Source organism: Phoca vitulina, unplaced genomic scaffold (genome assembly GCF_004348235.1).
Source record: "Phoca vitulina isolate PV1807 unplaced genomic scaffold, GSC_HSeal_1.0 scaffold40, whole genome shotgun sequence".
Taxonomy (NCBI): Eukaryota; Metazoa; Chordata; class Mammalia; order Carnivora; family Phocidae; genus Phoca; species Phoca vitulina.
This window is the reverse complement of record NW_022589743.1, coordinates 5093816-5117986: the sequence shown is the minus strand read 5'-3', so window position 1 is coordinate 5117986 and position 24171 is coordinate 5093816. Positions and strand designations below refer to the sequence as shown.

The 24171-nt window shown below is 40.1% G+C and overlaps 1 protein-coding gene and 1 non-coding gene across 7 annotated transcripts in view; one reads left to right on the top strand and one right to left on the bottom strand.

The window, feature by feature from the left end:
• The window catches only part of SPAG9 (sperm associated antigen 9), a 137557-nt gene that overhangs the window by 5480 nt on the left and 107906 nt on the right, over positions 1-24171 (top strand). The window lies entirely within an intron of this gene.
• Positions 14888-14993, bottom strand: LOC116647766. The gene has a single exon (XR_004302374.1). It is a non-coding gene; the product is annotated as a U6 spliceosomal RNA (small nuclear RNA).

The following is a 24171-nucleotide window of genomic DNA, read 5'->3' as shown; positions in this document are numbered from 1 at the left end:
TGACATGACAGCACAGGAGAACAGGTGTCGTCCGTGGGGTATTATTAACATTTGACATCTTACATGTTTGAATAGACATGATACTCGTTTTCAAGTCCTTTTATTTATTTTTTATATTTTAAAGATTTTATTTATTTGACAGAGACACAGCGAGAGCAGGAACACAAGCAGGGGGAGCGGGAGAGGGAGAAGCAGGCTTCCCGTTGAGGAGGGAGCCTGATGCTGGAGTCGATCCCAGGACCCTGGGATCATGATCTGAGCCGAAGGCAGACGCTTAACGACTGAGCCACCCAGGTTCCCCAGTTTTCAACTCCTTTTAAAAGGGAAGTCCCTCTGTGGTACCTGTTCAGTGGTTTTTGAAACCAGTATCTTGTGGTATCTTCAGTGAGCTAAAGATTTTTGGTCCAAGAATTGACTCAGGTGCTAACTTAATTTCTCTATTGGTTCAGTTAGAGTAAGGGTCAGCAGGTTTTTGGAATGTTATGTTAACATCTTAATTCAAACCTGTTTTATTTTTATTATTTTTTTAAGATTTATTTAAGTAATCTCTAAACCTAAGGTGGGGCTCAAACTCAGGACCCTGAAATCTAGTTACATGCTCTTCTGACTGAGTCAGCCCAGCACCCATGAAACCTGTTTTAGAATGCTCAAAAAACATTTAGTGTTTCATTGATCTCTCTATTACCTAAATTATTATGTACATAAAACTGGTATATTTAAAAACATACTTTATATACACATAAAAATACATATTTTCACATTTAAAAAATACTGTTGTTGGGGCACATGGCTGGCTCATTTGTTAGAACATGTGGCTCTCTGGGGCACCTGGGTGGCTCAGTTCTTAAAGCATCTGCCTTCAGCTCAGGTCATGATTCCGGGGTCCTGGGATGGAGCCCTGCATCGGGCTCCCTGCTCGGTGGGAAGCCTGCTTCTCCCTCTCCCACTCCCCCTGCTTGTGTTCCTGCTCTCGCTCTGTCTCTGTCAAATAAATAAATAAAATCTTAAAAAGAAAAAAAAAGAACATGTGGCTCTTGATCTCAGAGTTGTGAGTTCAAGCCCCATTTTGGGCATAGAGTTTACTTAAAAAAAATGTTTTTTTTCTTGGTGAACCATTTGACTAAGCTTCATACTGCCCCTCCTGGTCAGTCCCTACTTCGAGACCCTTTCTGAAATGAGCAATCTATTTGTTCTCTGGGGGTGTGTGTGTATGTGGTGGGGGTGATGGGGTTGTTTCCTTTTGAAATGGCAATCAGTTAACCATTGATTAGCTCTTAAGACAGATCTTATCCTTTCTTTACCTTCAGAGATTTCTGAATGTAAGTGTGTAAGTGAAATGCCATTGTGTGTCCTGCCTACTATGACATTCACTTTTTTACTTGGTTAAGATCACAAAAGAGGGGGTGCCTGGCTGACTCAGAAGAGCACGTGACTTTTGATCTGGGGGTTGTGAGTTCGAGCCCCACGTTGGGTGTAGAGATTACTGAAAAAACAAAACAAAAGCTTTAAAATCACAAAAGAGAATATAAAAATGGTGAGCTACCTAGCTGGATCAGGTGGGTACCTCTAATCAGAGGATGGATTAGTAGACTAAGAACTATGCACTGTATTACTGTAGTATGTGCCGTAGCTCATTGATCCAAGAATTTTGTGCCTGAGTCTGGTTCCTGTTTCTTGGACTCCTTACCTTACCTTTTACTACACACTGCATACCTAAATCATATGGAACCTTTGATTCCCAGGAGAGCTAGTATTAGAATTTAGCCAAATATGTGTTCTGTTCTGTTGACTGTGTTAATGGCTGAGTTATTTTAAAAATACTTTCTTGCTGTACTCAGGACGCATAATGAATACAACTCTTACCTAAATAAATTACTATTAGATTGAAATAAAATATATCAACATAGACCCAGTTTAATAATATATGTAATGTATGGGGCGCCTGGGTGGCTCAGTCATTAAACATCTGCCTTCAGTTTGGGTCATGGTCACAGGGTCCTGGGATCGAGCCCCGCATCGGGCTCCCTGCTCGGCGGGAAGCCTGCTTTTCCCTCTCCCACTCCCCCTTGCTTGTGTTCCCTCTGTCACTGTCTCTCCCTCTGTCAAAAAATAAAATCTTAAAAAATATATGTATATATGTAATGTGTATTCAAAAAACTGATATTTAAAAATACATGTGTGTTGGGCGGCTGGTGGCTCAGTCGGTTAATCAGCAACTCTTGATTTCAGCTCAGGTAATGATCTCAGGGTCATGAAATCAAGCCCCAGGGTTCTCTCTCTTCCTCTCCCTCTGTCTCTCCCCTCCCTCACTGTCTCTATCTCTCTAAAATAAATAACTAAAAATCTTAAAAAAATATGTGTGTAATTCTATACATTTTGAAATTTTAGCCAGTGATATTTATTATTTATTTAAAAGATTTTATTTATTTATTTGACAGAGATACACAGAGAGAGAGGGAACACAAGCAGGGGGAGTGGGAGAGGGAGAAGCAGGCTTCCCATGGAGCAGGGAGCCCGATGTGGGGCTTGATCCCAGGACCCTGGGATTATGACCTGAGCCGAAGGCGGACGCTTAATAGCTGAGCCGCCCAGGGGCCCCTGGTTCCTTTTCAATGCTTCTTTTGTATAAGGTGTATAAGCAAATACATATAAATATATATACATGTTATATATGTGCATATTAACAGTAAACAAAACAAAAACACCGAGTTGTAGGCTCGGGGAATAATAACTACAAACAAAACAGACAAGGAAGGTAGCCTGTGCTTTTTTTGAGTTTATGTTGTAATAAAGAATAAACAAGCCAGATACTATAATCATAGGTTGTGACAGATGCCACTCAGGGAATTATTTATTCATTTATTTGAGAGAGAGAGAGAGAGAGTGAGAGAGAGCACGCACACGCACACGAACAAGAGCATGCAGGATGGGATAGAGAGGAAGAGGGAAAGAACCCCAAGCTGACTGTGTGCTGAGTGGAGAGCCCCGTGTGGGGCTCGATATCATGACCCTGAGATCATGACCTGAGCCGAAACCAAGAGGGAGGGAGAGAGAATCTCAAGTAAACTCCCTGCTGAGTGTGGAGCCCCACTTCAGGCTCAATCCCAGGACCCCGAGATCACGACCTGAGCTGAACTCAAGAGTTGGCTGCTGAACTGACTGAGGCACCCAGGTGCCCCTCTTTTCTTTCTTTCTTTCTTTCTCTCTCTCTCTCTTTCTTTCTTTCTCTTTCTCTCTTTCATTCTCTCTTTCTCTTTCTTTCTCTCTCTCTTTCTCTCTTTCTTTCTCTCTCTTTCTCTCTTTCTTTCTTTCTCTTTCTTTCTCTCTCTCTCTCTTTCTCTCTCTCTCTCTTTCTTTCTTTCTTTCTTTTCTTTCTTTCCCCCTCTCTCTCTTTAAGTAGAATCTGTGCCCAACGTGGGGCTCAAACTCATGAACCCAAGAGTAAGAGCTGCATGCTCCAGCAACTGAGCCATCCGGGCACCCCAGTTTTTCCCTTTTTTGACCACTCCGGATTCCTCTTATGTTGTTAGCTTTGGTGTTCCTTTGAGTTCTTTCTGAGGTCCCCTCTAGTCTCATTTGCACACTGCCTAAATGGTATTATTCATTCCTGTGGGTTCAATGACCATTTGTTGACCATTCCAAAATGTCTATCTCATTCATTTCATGGGTATTTGTATAGTGCCGACTGTGTGCCTGGTATTGTGTTCACTGGGGACACGATGGTGAGCAAAACACCCGTTTCTTCTCTCATGAAGCTGACAGCCTGTTAAGAACTTTAAGGCTAGATCTCTCTCTGGAGTTTCAGATCCACATTACTGTTGTTTCTTGGACATGGCTATCTCCTGACATGTCCAAACCTGAACTTCTCTCCCAAGCTTGCTGCTCCTCTGTTCCCTGTCTTTGTAAGGGATACCGCTGTCTGCCTGGCCAGATAGCTCATCATCATCCTTAACTCTTCTCTCTTCTTCTTCTTCCTTTTTTTTAAGATTTTATTTATTTATTTGTGTATGAGAGAGATTGAACACGAGCTGGGTGAGGGGCAGAGGGAGAAACAGACTCCCCGATGAGCAAGGAGCCCCATGTGGGGCTCGATCCTGGGATTCTGGTATAATGACCTGAGCCAAAGGCTGATGCTTAACATACTGAACCACCCAGGTGCCCCAACTGTTCTCTCTTCTTTATCCCCTTTGCTACCTTCTTTTGTTTCCAACTTTTAAATATTTTCTTTATATTTTTGAAATGTCTAAAGTTCCTAAAATACAAGACATTGTGATCTGGCTGCTCCTTATCTTACCAGCTTCATCTTTTCCTTTCTGAGCCATCTTACTGAACACTTGGAGTTTGTTTTGCAAATAGTATTCTTTCTCTCCAGGCCTTCTTTTTTTCTAATTTATTTTATTTCTTTTTATTAAAAAAAAAATTTTTTTTAAGATTTTATTTATTTGACAGAGAGAAAGCACAAGCAGGGGGAGTGGGAGAGGGAGAAGCAGGCTCCCCGCTGAGCAGGGACCCTGATGTGGCACTCGATCCCAGGACCCCAGGATCATGACCTGAGCCGAAGGCAGATGCTTAACCATCTGAGCCACCCAGGCACCCTCTCCAGGCCTTCTTAAAAGCTGCCTACCTTTGCTTGGCACTCTGTTTCTCTTCTGTTGCCTGGCTAACAGTATTCATCTTTCAGGTTTTAATTCTGAAATGCCTTTTATGAACACCCAGATATGGATTGTGCCCATCTTATATCGTCCCACAGCATACTCTTCCCTCCCCTCTCATAGCACTTCCAGTGTTTTAGCAAACCAACCTATGACTTTAATTCCACCATTAACGACTAGGAGGCAGTAGGATTTAATAGATACTTGTTAGTTGGTTGGAGGGATGGATGAATATGCTAAAGGTCAAATTGCTAAGCCTAACTATTTAAAGTTCTCTTTTGTGCATTCAAGTTATTTGTCCTTACCATTGGTGCCAAGTTATGCTAAAACTTCCAAAAAATTCTTCAATAAGTCCTTTGACTTTTGTATAAAAAAAAAAGACTTCTGGGGATAGTTATTGCAGATGCTTTACCTACATTGTCCTATACGTAGTAGATATTCTAGAACTACTTTTACATTTAAATTGAAATATTAAGATCATAGGCATTACTGGGGCGCCTGGGTGGCTCAGTCGTTAAGCATCTGCCTTCGGCTCAGGTCATGATCCCAGGGTCCTGGGATCGAGCCCCACATCAGGCTTCCTGCTCAGCGGGAAGCCTGCTTCTCCCTCTCCCACTCCCCCTGCTTGTGTTCCCTCTCTTGCTGTGTCTCTCTCTGTCAAATAAATAAATAAAATCTTTAAAAAAAAAAAAAAGATCATAGGCATTACTTCTGTATTTGCAAAGGTTGGGCTAATCAAAAGGAATGAGATCTTGTCATTTGCAACGACATGATGGAACTGGAGGGTATTATGCTGAGCGAAATAAGTCAAACAGAGAAAGACATGTATCATATGACCTCACTGATATGAGGAATTCTTAATCTCAGGAAACAAACTGAAGGTTGCTGGAGTGGGGGGTGGGGTGGGAGGGATGGGGTGACTGGGTGATGGACACTGGGGAGGGTATGTGTTCTGGTAAGCGCTGTGAATTGTGCAAGACTGTTGAATCTCAGATCTGTACCTCTGAAACAAATAATGCAATATATGTTAAGAAAGAAAAAAAGAAGAAGAAGAATGTAGCAGGAGGGGAAGAATGAAGGGGGGGAAATCGGAGGGGGAGAAGAACCATGAGAGACGATGGACTCTGAAAAACAAACTGAGGGTTCTAGAGGGGAGGGGGGTGGGAGGATGGGTTAGCCTGGTGATGGGTATTGAGGAGGGCACGTTCTGCATGGAGCACTGGGTGTTATGCACAAACAATGAATCATGGAACACTATATCTAAAACTAATGATGTAATGTATGGGGATTAACATAACAATAAAAAAATAAAAAAAAAGGTTGGGCTAGGTGATCCTTTTTCATTTTTCAAAATTTATTATTTTTTATTTTGTTTATATCTTTTTTGTTTTGTTTGTTTTTGGAGGGAGTCTAGGTGATTTTTAAAAGTCATGATACTCTAATAATTTTAAACTTAATGTGGCTTCCTTTTGTATTTTAATTAATTTTAGATTTGTTTGAGTTGCTGCTTGAAAAATACGTTTTGAATAAAATTTCCACACAAATGAGGGTTAAGTGCCCAAACTTAATTTTAACTATTTGCTTATGATCTTTTGATAGACATTTTTTCCCCTAAGATTTTATTTATTTATTTATTTGAGAGAGAGAGGATGAGCGACCAAAGCAGTCGCTTAACCGACTGAGCCACCCAGGTGCCCTAACAACATTTATTTTTGAAGAACGTTTCATTCTGAAGAACAGGGAATATTTTATTTCTTGGGCATTAAAACATATATTGGTTAAAAGCCTCCACTAGTTTATTATGATATAATAAAATTTCTAATTTCTATTATCAGATCCTTAGTTTGAATTTTCTTTCAGTTACCTGTTGCCCTAGCCTCATTTTTTGTTACTGCTACCTATTCAAAAACAAATACCTTTTGAAAAGTTAAACAGGTTGCACAGAAGTGTGGAATCAAATATAACAGGCTTTTGTAAAACCAGAAGGGTAACTTTTTAAAAAGGCTATTGTTTGTCTATGGTTCTACTATGAAAATAGTCTACTTGAACTTGTTTGATGTGATTTGGGAAACATTTAACAGAGATTACCCACTTATTTGTGGCTCTGTTAGTTTTAACTCTTTAAAGAATATTTTTGTGCTGGGATAGGAATTCATCCAGTAATTTACTCAGTGTTAACTACCTCTAAGCTAGCTGAGGGTCAGGAAGCGAGCAAAGATTTCTGAAGAGGTAAAATGAATGTCTCAAATTTTGTGTAATAAAGTTCATGATCTTGGCCTACTGAATAAACATTTAAAGGCAAAGCACTTATTCATAGTATCCTTATGCTATTCTATTCTGTTCTGTTCTATTCTATTCTAATTTAAGAGAATGTGTGCCTGTGAGGCGCAGGGGGAGAGGGAGAGAGAGCATCCCAAGCAGGCTCTGTGCCCAGCATGGAGCCTGATGCGAGGCTAGATCTCAGGACCCTGAGATCATGACCTGAGCTGAAACCAAGAGTCGGATGCTGGGGCGCCTGGGTGGCTCCATTGGTTAAGAGATCAAGCATTGAGCGTCTGCCTTCAGTTCGGGTCATGATCCCCGGGTCCTGGGATGGAGCCCCGCATCGGCTCCCTGCTCTGCGGGAAGCCTGCTTCTCTCTCTCCCACTCCCCCTGCTTGTGTTCCCTCTCTCACTGTCTCTCTGTCAAATACATAAATAAAATCTTAAAAAAGAAAAAAGTCTGATGGCTAACCAACTAACCGACTGAGCCACCCAGTATCCTTATGTATGTATGTATGTATTTATTTATTTATGAAAGATTTTATTTATTTGACACACAGAGAGAGCACGAACGGGGAGCGGCAGGCAGAGGGAGAGGGAGAAGCACTGATGCGGGGCTCAATCCCAGGATGCTGGGATCATGACCTGAGCTGAAGGCAGATGCTTAAATGACTGAGCCACTTAGGTGCCCCAGTATCCTTTATTTTATTTTATTTTATTTATTTTTATTTTTTATTTTTTACTTGAAAGTGTGTTTTTGTTTTATTTTTAAGATTCTGTTCATTTATTTGACAGGGAAAGCACAAGCAGGGGGATTGGGAGAGCGAGAAGCAGACTCCCCGCTGAGCAGCAGGCAGCCCAGTGCAGGGCTCCATCCCAGGGACCTGAGCTGAAGACACTTAACCGACTCAGCCACCTAGATGCCCCAAGTATCCGTATTTTAAGTAAAATAGTTTCTTAGCCCTCAACAGGTTATAAACAACAAATTAAGAGAGTATCTATTAGAGATAAGTACTTATATATAACAAATGGCAGGTATCTCTGAAGCAGATACTGAAAATTATAAAAAGTGGCTAAGGGCAGTGCAGTGGCAAAGGGCAAGGGCAATAGGGTCAGATTGCCTTAGTTCAAGTCCTGGCTCTATTACTTCCTAGCTTTGAAATCATGGACAGGTTTCTTAATGCCAAACCTCAATTTCTTTTTTTTTCTTTTTGAAGGTTTTGTTTATTTGACAGAGAGAGAGCGCGAGCACAAATAGGGGGAGAAGGAGAAGGAGAAGGAGGTTTCCCGCAGAGCAGGGAGCCCAATGCGGGGGCTTGATCCCAGGACCCTGGGATCATGACCTGAGCCGAAGGCAGATGCCCAACTGAGTGAGCCACCCAGGCGCCCCGAAACCTCAATTTCTTAATTATAAATAGGGATAATAATAGTAACAACCTTAGTAAGGTTGTTGTGAGGATTATACAAGAAAAATGAGCTTTTCAAAGCCCCAGGCATTTGGCTAATAAGTACTAAATGTTACCTGTATTTCTGATACCTACCTATCTATCCATCTCATTTATTTATTTATAAAACAGTTGTTAATTAAGCACTCTGTGCCTGGACCAGAGGTACAAGAATGAATAGTCCAGGGTATTGCTCTTGAGGAGCTCATAGTCTAGTGGGGGGGAGGCTAATGTAAATAACTAGGGCAGCTTTATGTAAGTATTTTATTTTTTTTAAAGATTTTATTTATTTATTTGACAGAAAGAGATAGTGAGAGAGGGAACACAAGCAGGGAGTATGTGAGAGGGAGAAGCAGGCTTCCTGCTGAGCAGGGAGCTGGACGTGGGGCTCGATCCCAGGACCCTGGGATCATGACCTGAGTCGAAGGCTGATGCTTAATGGCTGAGCCACTCAGGCGCCCCTTTATGTAAGTATTTTAAACAAGTATTGTATATACAAGATGTTATATAGGAATAAGTTCATAGAGACAGGGTGGCATTTAACTGGGTTATATGTCACAAATCCAAAGTATGAAGGGTTTGATAGTGTGTGACTATTCAGAAGACTACAAAAACATGACATTTATTTTTCCTATATTTAAGTAGTAAATATTAATTTTCCATATGTTCTTTGATAACGTACTAGTACTTCTGCCACATAGGGGAGTGGCAAGAATTGAGGTTTAATAGATAATCAGGTGTCAGAAAGTAAGGGACAGTATTTTCAAATTTCTTGAAGGCATCACATACTGTAATACAGTATGGCTTATAATTGTGCTTCACGGTGATTCACAATGATGCTTCTTCCCAACATGAGGTTACATTTTATTTGTTATGCTCTATTTTAAGGAGGTAGGTGTGTATGAAATTCTAGAAACATTTTGAATTAAAACGTGATAAAAATGTTTTGGTTCTTCAGATTTTCTTAAAAATATGGTTATGAAGACTACTTCATTTCTTAGAGATACTGTCAACTGATAATATTGTTGACCTTGAACATTTTCATTCCCCTAACAGACTGCATTTATTTTAATTTAGGTAACTCGATTTTTTATTCCTGTGAAAATTTCACTTTATTTAGTTGTCAACATATTTTTTTTCCTTAAAAAAAAATTTAAAGCTTTTATTTATTTATTTGACAGAGAGAGACACAGCGAGAGAGGGAACACAAGCAGAGGGAGTGGGAGAGGGAGAAGCAGGCTTCCTGCCGAGCAGGGAGCCCAGTGTGGGGCTCGATCCCAGGACCCAGGAATCATGACCTGAGCCGAAGGCAGATGCTTAACCACTGAGCCACCCAGGCGCCCCATTCCTTAAAATTTTTATTGTGGTAAAATATACATAGCGTAGGGCCTCCTGGGTGGCTCCCCTTGTATACTCCCTTGTAGGTCTCCTGATCCATGAACATGATGCTTTCCATTTATTTAGTATAACAATGTTTTGTTGTTGTCACAGTAAAAGTTTTGCATTTCTTTTTTTTTTTTTTCCTTAAAGATTTTATTTATTTGACAGAGAGAGATACAGCGAGAGGAGGAACACAAGCAGGGGGAGTGGGAGAGGGAGAAGCAGGCTTCCTGCCAAGCAGGGAGCCGGATACGGGGCTCGATCCCAGGACCCTGGGATCATGACCTGAGCCGAAGGCAGACGCTTAACGAATGAGCCACCCAGGCGCCCCTAAAAGTTTTGCATTTCTTTTGTTAAATTTACTTCTAGGCATTTAGTTCTTTTCCCCTTGAGTATTGCCCTTGTATATGTATATACAAGTCTCTTATCAGATATATGACTTGCTAATATGTTCTCCCATTCTGTGTGTTGTCTTTTTACTTTTTTTTTTTTGATGTTCTTTTTCTTTTTTTTTTTTTAATTTAAGTAGTTTCTACACCCAATGTGGGGCTTGAACTCATGACCCCAAAATCAAGAGACACATGCTCTACCAACTGAATCAGCCAAGTATCCCCACCTTTATACTTTCTTTTTTTTCTTTTCTTTTCTTTTCTTTTTTTTAAGATTTTATTTATTTATTTGACAGAGAGAGACACAGCGAGAGAGGGAACACAAGCAGGGGGAGTGGGAGAGGGAGAAGCAGGCTTCCCGCCGAGCAGGAAGCCTGATGCGGGGCTTGATCCCAGGACCCCGTGACCATGACCCGAACCGAAGGCAGAGGCTTAACGACTGAGCCACCCAGGCGCCCCCCCCCTTTTTTACTTTCTTGATAATGTCCTTTGAAACACAAAAGTTTTTAATTTTGTTGAAGTCCAGTTTTATCTATTTGTTTCTTTTATTGCCTGTGCTCTTTGTGTATATAGAAGAAACCATTGCCTAGATCGATGTTACAAGAATTTTACACCTACGATTTCTTCTCAGAGTGTTACAGTTTTAGGTCTTAGATTTAGGTGTTTGACCCATTTTGAGTTGTTTTTAACATATGGAGTCCAAATTAATTCCTTTGCATGTGGATATCCAGTTGTCCCAGTAGCATTTGCTGATGAGACCATTCTTTTCCCAGTGAATTATCTTGATACCCTTGTTGAAATTTAATTGACTATAAATCTGAGGGTTTCTTTCTGGACTCTCAGTTGTATTCTTTTGATCTATATATCTATCCTTAAGCCAGTACTACCCTGTTGTGATTACTGTTGTTTTGTAATAAGTTTTGATTTTGAGGAATATGTCCTCCAACTTTGTTCTTCTTCTTCTTTTTGTTTTTAAATTTTTTATTGTTATTGTTCCTCTTTTTTTAAGATTATTTTGGTCATTCTGGGTCCCTAGAATTTCCATATGATTTTTAGGATCAGTTTGTCAATTTCTGCAAAGAAGCTCTCTTGGGTTTCCATAGGGATTTTGTTTAATTTGTAGATCAGTTTGGAGAGTATTGCCATTTTACCAATATTAGGTCTCCTGTTCCATGAACATGATGCTTTCCATTTATTTAGTTTTTTAGTTTCTTTCAACAATGTTTTGTTGTTGCCAGTAAAAGTTTTGCATTTCTTTTGTTAAATTTACTTTTAGGCATTTAGTACTTTTTGATGCTTTTGTAAATGGATTTGTTTCCTTTACTGCAAAAAAAAATTATTTTTTTATTTTTAAATTTTTTATTTTTTTAAAAGATTTTATTTATGTGAGAGAGAGAGAGACCATGAACAGGGGGGAGGGGCAGAGGGAGAGGCAGAAGCGTAGTCCACACTGAGCAGGGAGCCTGACATGGGACTTGATCCCAGGACCCCAGGATCATCACCTGAGCCCAAGGCAGACAGTTAACCAACTGAGTCAAGCAGGCACCCCGAGTTATTCTTTAAAAAAAAAAAGATTTATTTTATTTATTTATTTGAGAGAGAGAGAGTTCATGTGTACACAAGTGTGCAAGCCAGGAGAGGGGCAGAGGAGAGGAAGGAGAGAAGCAGACTCCCCTCGGAGCATGGAACCTGACATGGGGCTCAATCCCAGGGCCCCAAGATGATGGCCTGAGCCAAAATCAGGAGTTGGATGCTTAACCGACTGAGCCACCCAGGTACCCCTAATTATTCTTTTTACCCCTAATTATTACTCTTAAGGTAAACTCTGCCCCCAATGTGGGGCTTGAACTCATGACCCCAAGATCAAGAGTAGCATGCTCTACTGACTGAGCAAAGCAGGAGCCCTTAATTTTCTGATCATTGCAAATGTTTAGAAATACACTTTTTTTTTTTTTTAAGATTTTATTTATTTATTTGACAGAGAGAGACACAGCGAGAGAGGGAACACAAGCAGGGGGAGTGGGAGAGGGAGAAGCAGGCTTCCTGCCGAGCAGGGAGCCCGATGCGGGGCTTGATCCCAGGAGCCTGGGACCATGACCTGAGCCGAAGGCAGGCGCTTAACGACTGAGCCACCCAGGTGCCCCTAGAAAGACACTTAATTTTTTGTATATTGATCTTGTATCCTGCTGAACTTATTTATTCTAATAGATTTTTAAATATACATTATCATGTCATCTGCAAATAGAGGTAGTTTTACTTCTGTTTCTACAATCTGGATGCCTTTTATTTAATTTTCCTGCCTAAATACCCTAATTAGAACCTCCTGGTACAATATGGAACAGAACTGGCAAGAGTAAAATTTTTGTCTTGTTTCTGATCTTATGGGGAAAGCATTCAGTCTTTACCCATGAAATATGAGGTAGTTGTGGGGTTTTGTAGATGCTTTTTGAGGGAGTTCCTTTCTATTCCTTGTTTGTAGAGTGTTTTCATTATGAAGAGATGCTGAATTTTTTCAAGTGCTTTTTCTGTAACTATTTAGATAAGCCAGTGCTGTTCAGATATATTTTTAGGGGTGTGTGTGTGTGTGTGTAACATCTGGAAATAACAAGACACAAGTCTAATTTTATAATTAAAGTTTGAATAGTATAAAATTAATTCTTAAAAAAGGCATATGTGTACACCTAAAATTAAAACTATATGTGAAAAGCTAAAATAATGACCATATCCCCTCCTTGGTAGGATGGTTAGGGAAGGCCACAGGGGACATAACATTTCAGTTATGATATGAAGGATGAGGAAGAGACCATCAAAGGAGAGTGTCCTAGACAAAGGAAATGAGGCTCTGAGGTAGGAAACAATTTAAAATAAGGAGTCAGCCAATGTAGGGGAAAGGGAGGGGATGAGGTAGGAGAATCATGGAGGAGCTGCTCACTCACTGGGCCTTATGGGCTAAGGTAGAGTTTAGAAGTCTACACTTGTGTTCTAGTAGGAAGCCATTGATGATCTTCAATCAAAGCCATAAAATGTATCTTTAATTCATACTAAAGTATTTGTAGTGAAATCTTACGATGCTGAGGTTTGTTGGGGGAAAAGAGGAAGAATACAGACAAAATAGGATGTGCCATGTGCTGATAATTGTTGAAATTAGGTGATGGTATATAAGGGTTTATTATACTGTTCTCTCCTCCATTATGCATGTTTGAAAATTCCCAATACCATTAAAAAACAAGACACAGAAAACAACTGAAAAGAAAAATTATCCACTGTTTTTTTTTTTTTTTTTTTAAGATTTTATTTATTCATTTGAGAGAGAGCTAGAGAGAGAGAGCATGAATGGAGGGAGGGGCAGAGAGAGAAGGGGAGGGAGAATCAGACTCCCCACTGAGCGGGCAGTCCAACAGTGGGGTTCAGTCCCAGGACTCTGATATCATAACCTGACCTAAGTCAGATGTTTAATTTACTGAGCCACCCAGGTGCCCCTCACTGTTTTTTTCTTTGTAGATAATTTTTAGATTTTCTTCAATACTATATACTTCTTTTCAGGATAACATTTTCTGAATTTTCTTAGTAATATAAACATATTTTTATAATAGTCAAGTGTTGAAATAAGTCACAGTGTCAGGTTTTAAGATGTGTAAATTAATTAAGTCAGAAATGTAAAATATTGATCACATACCTACAGAAGCACAAAACTGTGACAGTCAGTAAAGAATTACTTGGCTGGTCTGGTAAACTTTAGAGTGCTACACCGTTTCGGGTTTTATCAGTATGGTAATCAATTCCTGCTTGATAGTCTCTGTCATAGGCCAATGAGTTTCGGTTCTTTCTTGTTTCTTGGGGTAAGACAGTAGAAAATGAATGTTCTCTGTGTGCTGTGGTAGTCCATCACAAGGGCTAAAAGGAATATGAAATATACAGGTGCAAGAATAGTGTAGCTCATGGTCATGGAATGAAATAAATGGTCATGTTCAATTACATTTATACAGTTATGGATGACAGTTTGGGCAATGAGTAAAATTCTTTTTGTGTGTATGAGTAAAAGTCACATGTGTTGTACTTGTTTGGCTATTTTGTCTACAGGTTTTGTTTGTTTTTATTTACTTACTTTTCCTGTTAATAGATGCAATATATGCTCTTTGTGATAAACAAAACAGAATCAAAGCATTATAGAAATACTTCTAGAATCCTGCCTATTAGAGAAACCTCACTTTTTTTTTTTTTTAAAGATTTATTTATTTATTTATTTTCCCGGGGAGGGGGAAGAGGGGGCAGTAGCAGAGGGAGAGGAAGAAGCAAACTTTTCCCTGAGCAGGAGCATGACCCATGAGCTCAATCCCAGGACCCTGAGATCATGACCTGAACTGAAGTCAGATGCTTAACCAACTGAGCCACCCAGGCGCCCCTCCCTGTATCTTGCCCACACTTGACACTCTCAGACTTTTTGGCTTTAGTTTCTAATCTGATATTTGTGAAACAACCTTTAAATTTGCTTTTCTCAGATCACTACTGTGGTTGAGTATATTTTCTTATATTTATTGATGATCTGCTTGCCTTTTCTGTGAATTGCCTGTTCAGTTTCATTTACTCATAACTGGCAACAACCTGTGTCTGTCTGGATAGATCTAAATTATTCTTTACAATGGCTTTATAGTATTCCCTTATATGATCATCAACGGCTGTAACAGACCATTGGGGGAAAAGGACTGGGGAACCTGTACTTAATTATTTTTAGAAATTTTAATTCCAGTACAGTAAATATAAAAATTTGGAATGCTTCACAAATTTGTATGTCATCCTTGTGCTGAGGCCATGCTAATCTTCTCTGTATGTTCTAATTTTAGTATATGTGCTGCTGAAGCTAACATGGGAATCTGTACTTTAAATTAGACCTAAGAGATGTATCATCCAAAAGCAACATAGGGACTTTGTTTGCATCCTGGCTATGAACATTTATGAGACAGCCAGGAAAATCTGAATGGTGACTGGATATTCCCTATTATTTCATTAAGGATTGAGAAATGGTGCTATTGTAACTTAGTTATTCCTTCAGCATTTTTTACCTAATTTTCTTATAAAAGAGAACCTCTCCCTCATCAACTGTTTGATTACCCTAAGGTATAGTTTGTGCAAGAAAGATAGGATAAGTGCTATATTATTCAGTTCATACTTTTGTAATTTCCAGGAGCTCTTCCTTCTTGCTCTTCCCCGACCCCCACCTCTTTCTAAAAATAGCATACTGTTCCGATTTCATGGATGTAATGACTTTTCTTTGGTCTTTGACTATATTAATTATAGTTTTCATTTGTTCCTGTTTTGTCTGTTTCCTCGGAGTCCCATTTTCTTCCTGGTAGTTTTGGTCTCTTTCAGGTTGGAGCTTCACGTGCCTGATAACCTGTAATTATCCCTTCATGTTTTAAGCATGAGGCACTAAAAAAAAAGGAGGGCCAGAAGCTTTGTGTGCCTGGAAGCAGTTTATTGCCAATTGGGAACCCAGATTTCAGTATCCCATGGTCTTTTTGCTCAGAGGCATTTGAGTTTTGCCAAGGAAAGATAATGTCATGGGGAGTGGAGTGGTAGATAAGCCTAGTCATTATGAGAATCTGGGTGAGGGCCAGAATGGAAAGGGGGCTATCAGTGTTGCTTCTTGGTATATAAATTTTCACTTAATTCCTTTCTTTTCATTTAGCACCTATTTGTTAGGGGTATTCCCTTGTGTAGAATCTCTCTTATTGAGGGGTGCCTGGGTGGGTGGCTCAGATGGTTAAGCATCTGCCTTCAGCTCAGGTCATGATCTCCGGGCCCTGGGATTGAGCCCCTACTTGGGGTTCCTGCTCTGTGGGGTGTCTTCTCCTTCTCCCTCTGCCCCTCCCCTCTGCACTTGTGCTCGCACGCTTGCTCTCTCTCTCAAATGAATTAATTAAATCTTAAAAAAAAATAGAATCTCTTACTGAGTCTATTCAGAAAACAAATTTCTTGTCTTCTGTGTGGGTAGACAGGAGGGCCACCTGGCTCCTCTGGGATGGCACTGGGGATGTATTAGGGATGTTACTCACTTTTACTAGTGCATCCAACTGGGCCACTTGTATGCCCCACCTTTTTTTTTTTTTCCCCCATTAAGTTTTTTCCCCAAAACGGGGCTTAAACTCTGACCCCCCCCCCCCCCCCCCCCGAGATCAGGAGCTGCATGCTCTACCTACTGAGACTTAGCTAGCCAGGCACCCCTAGTTGGTTGTCTTAAACAGGATCAAATAAGATGGTTCACATATTTACATTGGTTAATGTTTCTTAAATTTCTCTTAATCTCTAACAGCTCTCCATTTTTTCCCCCTTGCTAATGAGTTTTGAAGAAACTGGACCATTTGTATTTGAAAATTTTCCACATTTTGGATTGGAGGGGGAAATCATATCCTTTGGGTATTGTTTAATATGGTCTATCCTCTTGCAGTTCCTGGCTGGCTCAGTTGGAAGAGCATGCGACTTTTGATCTTGGGGTTGTGAGTTTGAGCCCCACCGTGGGTATAGAGATTAGCTAAATAAATAAATTAAAAACTTTAAAAAATATATGGTTTCTCATTTCTTAAGGATACTACATTGAAAAACAATTACATTAAATGGAACTAATTATTATCAAATGGAATTTGATAATAATTACCTAATGTAATGCAATATTTTCCTTCTCCCACTCTGCAGAGTAAATGTGGGGATACTTAGCATTAATAAGTTGTCAGCCTTTTATTTGGTGGTATTATTTTTTAGACAACTACTGTAGTCAAAGTTACTAATAAAGGGCTTTTCTTTTTTTGGCTCTTGCATCTTTACTCCCAATTAGGAACAGTCTCTAGGGACTTTTTTTTTTTTTTTTTGAAACTTCGGGTGCTTGCCTTTTCAAAGTATTCATTTGTTTTTCTCCAGAACAGTGGGGCAAAACAGCCCCTATAAGCCATCTGGACTTGAAACCATTTTGCTTCGTCACAAAGCTTATTCTTTTTAGATCCTGACATAAGTCTGTATTGTTTACTGACTTTTTTTTTTTTTTTAACAGTGTCTAGTTGCTCCCAGGAGAGTACTGTCTGAAGTTATGTCAATGTTGTTGGCTGATTAGTAATTGAGAGGGGAAAGGGGCATTTAGTGAAGAGGGGTTTATCTTTTATCATACATGCTAAAAAAGCCCATGCATGGGCTCTTACCCTTCCCACCCAACACTTTTTTAAAAAAGATGTGCAAGAGAGAAGACATAAAGACAAAGACACAGAGGGTTGGGGGAGATGTGTACTCTACAGCAACATTCCTGAGAGATTTGACAAACTGCTATGCAGAAGGGGAGTAACCAGAATTTTCCAGGGGTTGAATGCTCTTGGAATTTGAAAAACTGCTGCTCTCCTGCCTTGATTTTTGTTGTTGTTGTCATTGTTTCAAGTTTTTGTTTAAAGATTTTACTTATTTATTTGACAGAGAGAGTACAAGCAGAGGGACCGAGAGGGAGAGGGAGAAGCAGACCCCCTGCTAAGCAGGGAGTCTCATGAGGGGCTCAATCCCAGGACCTGGGAACATGACCTGAGCCAAAGGCAGATGCTTAACCGACTGAGCCACCCAGGCGCCCCTCAAGTTTTTGTTTAAATTCTAATTAGTTAACGTATAGTGTAATATTGGTTTCGGGAGTACTGCCTTGATTTTGATATTGCCCTAACCCCCCCAGCATTTGCCAAATGTAGTGGAGGGTGACCAACTTGATAAAGTTTGCCACTAAAAAGAAGTTAAGGCACATTTAATCAGTTATGATTGCCCATAGGCTTCTTATGAGCTTTCATATACTTTTTTCCCCCCTCCTTCAAAATGTTTCTGGCTTGGATAATGCCTCAAGCCTTATTTCCTTTGCATAAAAATAATGCATTATATGCAAATTTTGGTGATAAAAGGAATTTTAGTTGGGTTGGGAACTTTTGTTTTTTTATATTTTTAAAGATTTGACAGAAAGAGAGATAGCAAGAGCAGGAACACAAGCAGGGGGAGTGGGAGAGGGAGAAGCAAACTTCCTGTTGAGCAGGCAGCTGGCGCATGCAGGGCTCAGATGCAGGGCTCGATCCCTGTACTCTGGGATCATGACCTAGGCAAAAGGCAGACGCTTAACTAAGCCACCTAGGCGCCCCTTGCTATTATTTTAATATGTGCCTCCAAATCTTTTCTTTATTCCTCCAGTTTTTTATGATCATGCTACCTGTAATGTTTTATATCAAAGCCCTTAAGGAATGTATGAAAAAATAATACTTTTCATACATTTTCTAAATACTTTAATCCGCATTGTTAACCTGCAGTTGGGTTGTGCCAGTTACACCCCAAATAATGAGATAATTTATTTAGAAATAAATATCCTGTGTGTGCAGTTGCATAGCTCACAGGTAGCTCCCCTTGATATTAGAAAATAAATTCTATTACCCATAGCTACCTCCTTTTTTTTTAAGTTTTTATTTAAATTCCAGTTAGTTAATATACAGTGTTATATTAGTTTCAGGTGTACAATATAGGGACTGAGCACTTCCATGCATCACCCGGTACTCATCACAAGTGTACTCCTTAATCCCCATCATCTATTTCACCCAACCCCCTGATGTGATTTGAAGTGGGGTTCAGCAAAGAAAGAATTCTTGAAACATTTTCGGTGGAGAAAGGTGGTTTTATTATAGTACAGGCATAGGACTCGTGGGCAGACAGTGCTGCACTGGGATTGTGAAGAGCAGTTGATCATATACTTAGGAGTTGGGGGAGGTGAAGACAAAAGGAAGTTTCCAAAAGGATTTTCCTATGTCAAAGAAGACTTACAGGATCCTGGATGCCTAGCTATTATCAAGCTAAGGTTGTTTTTGCCTCTAGCAAGGCATTAACGTTAAGATTGGGAGTTCCTGGAGGAATGTCATAGTTTTGTCTGCCTCAAGTATTTGTCAAAGGGCTACAGGTTATAAGAAAACTTATTTTTCTTTTTAAGATTTTATTTATTTATGTGAAACTGAGGGTTCTAGAGGGGAGGGGGGTGGGAGGATGGGTTAGCCTGGTGATGGGGATTGAGGAGGGCACGTTCTGCATGGAGCACTGGGTGTTATGCACAAACAATGAATCATGGAACACTGTATCTAAAACTAATGATGTAATGTATGGGGATTAACATAACAATAAAAAAATTAAAAAAAAAGATTTTATTTATGTGAAAGAGAGAGAGAGAGCATTAGTGGGGTGAGGGGCAGAGGGAGAAATGGACTCCCCGCCAAGCAAGGACCCTGACGTGGGGCTCGATCCTGGGGCTCCAGGGTCATGACCTGAGCCAAAGGCAGAGGCTTAACCAACTGAGCCACCCAGGCACCCCAGAAAACTTAATTTCATTTACATTTCTTTTGCCTTTGTTCTCTACATCACCCCCAACCACCTCCCTTCTGGTAACCATCAGTTCGTTCTCTGTAGTTACAAGTCTGTTTCTTGGTTTGCCTCTCTCTTTTCTTTTTCCCTTTGCTCGTTATTCTGTTTCTTAAAATCCACATATGAGTGAAGTCATATGGTCTTTGTCTTTCTCTGACTTATTTCACTTAGCATTATATTCTCTAGTTCCATCCATCTTGTTGCAAATGGCAAGAATTCATTCTTTTTTATGGCTAATTTTCCATTATATATATATAAAACACATCTTCTTTATCCATTCATCAATCAGTGAACACTTGGGCTATTTCCATAATTTTGCTGTTGTAGATACCTACCCCCTTTGTTTATCCCAGATAAGCAATTATCACCATCCACCATTGGTTAAACTAGAGATCTATCCTTTTTCCTGATTTTTCCTTCTTCTGTCTTCTCCCTTATATTCATTCAGTCACCAATTCTGTGTATTTTACCTCCAACAAATTCTCTTGAATTCATCCTCCTCTCCATTCTCACTGACACTGCTTATAATCCTCTGTCATTTGGACTACTGTGGTGACCTCTGGTCTCCCTTTACACACTCAGACTTCCCCAGCCCCCTCCATTGCATTTCCCATTTGGTTTCAGACTGAGCTTTCCAAAGTGTGAGTGAAGTTCAGCATCCCTGATATGATCTAGTATCTTGCAAGGCCCTGTGTGATTTGGTCCTTGATTTTCCAGCCTCATCTCCGGCCATTCTCTCTCACTTTCCTTTTTTTTCTCCTTAAGATTTTATTTATTTATTTGACAGGGAGAGAGAAAGCAGAAGCAGGGGGAGTGGCAGGCAGAGAGAGAGAGAAACAGGCTCCCCACTGAGCAAGGAGCCCTGGGATCATGACCTGAGCCGAAGGCAGACGCTTAACTGACTGAGCCACCCAGGCACCCCAAACTATGTGATTTTTTAAAAGTCTCATTTCATATTTGGATTTTGAAATGTTAACTCCTTATTGTAGAAAGTCTTCCAAGAATCATGTCATATAGAAGCCTGAGACTGAATTGTAAACCAAGGTTGTGCTGTTACATCCCATATTGGTGTCACTTGGGTAGTAACAGAAACACCAGCCATCTCTTATCAGCATCAGCCTCAAATTAGGTGACTATTGAATTATGTGAGATCTTCAGAAATTCATCTTTTGTTAGTCACCTATGTTTAATGCCTGTTTTCTTTTGCTAAATTTCAAACAATGGAACATAGGAACCAGGGCTGTCTTGTAACCTTCCTGGCATCTTAGGATACTTAGAACAATAAAGACTCAAGCTGTGTGTTGAGAGGATGGATGGATGGATAGATGGATGGATGGATGAATAGATGAATGGAATCTTACTTGCCCACAAAGTCAATTTGTGAATCAGAGGAGAGATTCTCAACTTACTCTTTGGCTAATGGTTTATTCTTTACATCAGCTACTCAAATTTCAACCCTAAATTGTATTTTGCTGCGCATGCCATGGTCTTTATGCCTGCCTTTGCATGTGCTGTTACCTCTGTCTGGAATGTCTTTACTCCTCAGATAAACTGTTTCTTTCAGAGTCAGCTGAAATTCAGGCCTTTTTTCTCTTTTTCTTTAATTAATGTAAGCTCTACACTCAACCTGGGGCTTGAGCTCACCGCCGCATCAAGAAGTCCCCCATCAAGAGTTACATACTTTACCAACTGAGCCACCTAGGTGCCCCTGGGCTGCTCTCTCTCTTTTAATAGTTTAATGTATTATTATTATTATTTTTTAAGTAGGCTCCAAGGCCAGCATGGAGCCCAATGTGGGGCTTGAACTCACCACCCTGAGATCAAGATCTGGGCTGAAATCAAGAGTTGGTCACTCAACCAACTGAACCACCCAGGAGCTCCTAGTTTATTGTATTTTAATAGCAAACTTACAGGAACAGCACGGAAGAAGACAACATTAAAAACATGTACTTAGATGTAGGACAACTTGGAAATGTATAGTGCTATCAATAAGAAATTTACTTGTTTTAAAAATATCCAAATGCTGGCATTGTCCAGAAAAATTTAACAGGTTTATTTATAATTTTTATAAAGTTGAACTCCTGAAATGTGTTCGCGGAAACATTTTGACTTTGGGCTTTTTTAAAAAAGATTTTATTTATTTGTTTGACAAAGAGATAGCACAAGTAGGCAGAGCGGCACGCAGAGGGAGAGGGAAAAGCAGCTCTCCGCTGAGCAGGGAACCCGATTTGGGGCTTGATCCCAGGACTCTGGGATCGTGACCTGAGCTGAAGGCAGCCACTTAACAGACTGAGCCACCCAGGTGCCCCAATATTGTCTTTTTTTTTTTTTTAGATTTTACTTATTAATTTGACAGAGAGAGATAGCAAGAGCAGGAACACCAGCAGGGGGAGTGGGAGAGGGAGAAGTGGACTCCCTGCTGAGCAAAGAGCCCAATGCAGGACTTGATCCCAGGACCCTGAGATGATAACCTGAGCTGAAGGCAGACGCTTAACCAACTCAGCCACCCAGGTGTCCCTGGGCTTTTCTTTTTAAAGGTAGATTTGCCTGAGCGGCTCAGTTGATTAAGCATCTGCCTTTGGCTCAGGTCATGATCCCAGGGTCCTAGGATCGAGCCCCACATCGGGCTCCCTGCTCAGCAGGAAGTCTGCTTCTCCCCCTCTCCCTCCCCCAGCTTTATGTCTCTCTCTCAAATAAATAAAATCTTAATAAACAAATAAAAGCAGATTTAGTCATTTAATTCTCTATGTTTCTATTGCTCCTTATGCTTGCTTCCATTATAGTACTTAGCATATTATATTGTTAACTGTTTACTCCTTTTCCTTGATGGCTGTCATGAAGTAACTGCCTGGATTGGATGGGTAGATAAAGAGTTTTAATTTTATATTTAGTATGTTATTTAAGAGTAAATAACATTACTTAGTAGTTGTAATAAATATCTTTTTACTGCCAACTGCTTATTCTGTACTCCTGCTGAGATCTGGAGAATAGTCATTATAAATAGGTATGTGGCTGTATTTAATTGTGACTTTTTTTCCTTCTTTTTTTTTTTTTAAAGATAGATTTATTTATTTATTTATTTGAGAGAAAGAGAGAGAGTGAGCAGGCGGAAGGATTAGGGAAAGGGAGAGGGAGAAGCAGACTGCCCGCTGAGTGTGGAGCCTGATGAGGGGCTTGATTCCAGGACACCAAGATCATGACCTGAGCAGAAGGCAGACACTTAAAAGATTGAGCCACCCAGGAGCCCTAACTTTTTTTCTTTGATTAAAAAGTGACAGAATGGGATATGTTCCTATTTTTATGTTATTTCAATTAGTGTGTGTGTTAAGTTGAAATTGGTGGAGTAGAAAGTAGACATCTTTCTTTCTTTCTTTCTTTTTTTTAAGATTTATTTATTGATTTTAGAGAGCTAGAGAGAGTGTGTGTGAGCATTCAGGATGGGGGAGGGGTAGAGGAAGAGAATCTCAAGCATACTCCCTGCTGATTGTGGAGCCCAGGACCCTGAGCTCACAAATCAGGAATTGGACCCTTAACCAACTGAGCCACCCAGGTGCCCCAAAAAGACTTTAAAACCAGAGCCAGTCATGTTTATAGTATACAAAACTAGTAATGAGGTTCAGCAGTACTCAGATGTGCTACTAACCCACCAAGGATCTCTGAGCAGGGAAGAGAAGTGGAAAGCTTTTAAAAAGAATAACCCGTGCCAGCTATTCCCTAATTATTTTCTCTGTAGTGTGAGAAGGTTGGGTATAGAAAAAAGAAACCGTTCTCATTACCTCCCTTATACTCTGTCCCCAACCCCCACTGAGAAAAAACAACTTTTCTATGAGGACCAGGAATCTAAACCTTTTTCTGCCAAGCCCTCTTTTGGCATTTAATTGAATTTCATGCCACCTTTCTTTCTTTCTTTTTTTTTTAAAGATTTTATTTATTTATTTGACAGAGGGAGACACAGCGAGAGAGGGAACACAAGCGGGGGGAGTGGGAGAGGGAGAAGCAGGCTTCCCGCGGAGCAGGGAGCCTGATGTGGGGCTCGATCCCAGGACCCTGGGACCATGACCTGAGCTGAAGGCAGACGCTTAACGACTGAGCCACCCAGGCGCCCCACCACGTTCTTTATTTCTATTCCAATTTTCTTTTTCTTAAGTTCTTATATCAGTGTTTCCTACGTTTCCATTGTTACGTGCCATATAGAGCTGGGCCATTTTCTGAAGTTTTTTGTATTTATCAATGTTGTGTTTCCTGAGCTACTGTGTCCTATAGCAACTTCTATTCCCAAGGTTATCTATATTATCAAGGATATTTCACAAAACAATGACACAAAACTAGGTTATTTGACAGATCTTTTTGGGGGGTAACAATTTAGAAAATTTCAGTCATTTGTTACTCTTTCTTGATTACTCTTAAGGCTCTTCAGATGTGTTTATCCTACTAGCTTTCAGTGCCCTTTTATGATCTATTAACATGCCTTATCAGAACTGAGGAGTATTTATTTTTGTTGTGTAATAGTCATTAACATTTTAAATGAGGGTGGCAGCTGTACATTTCCAAACCAAGATGTACTACACATTTAAAATTGGGATTTTCGGAACAGAGAGAATTTTAAAAGATTATTTTAAAAGAAATCAACATTTACTA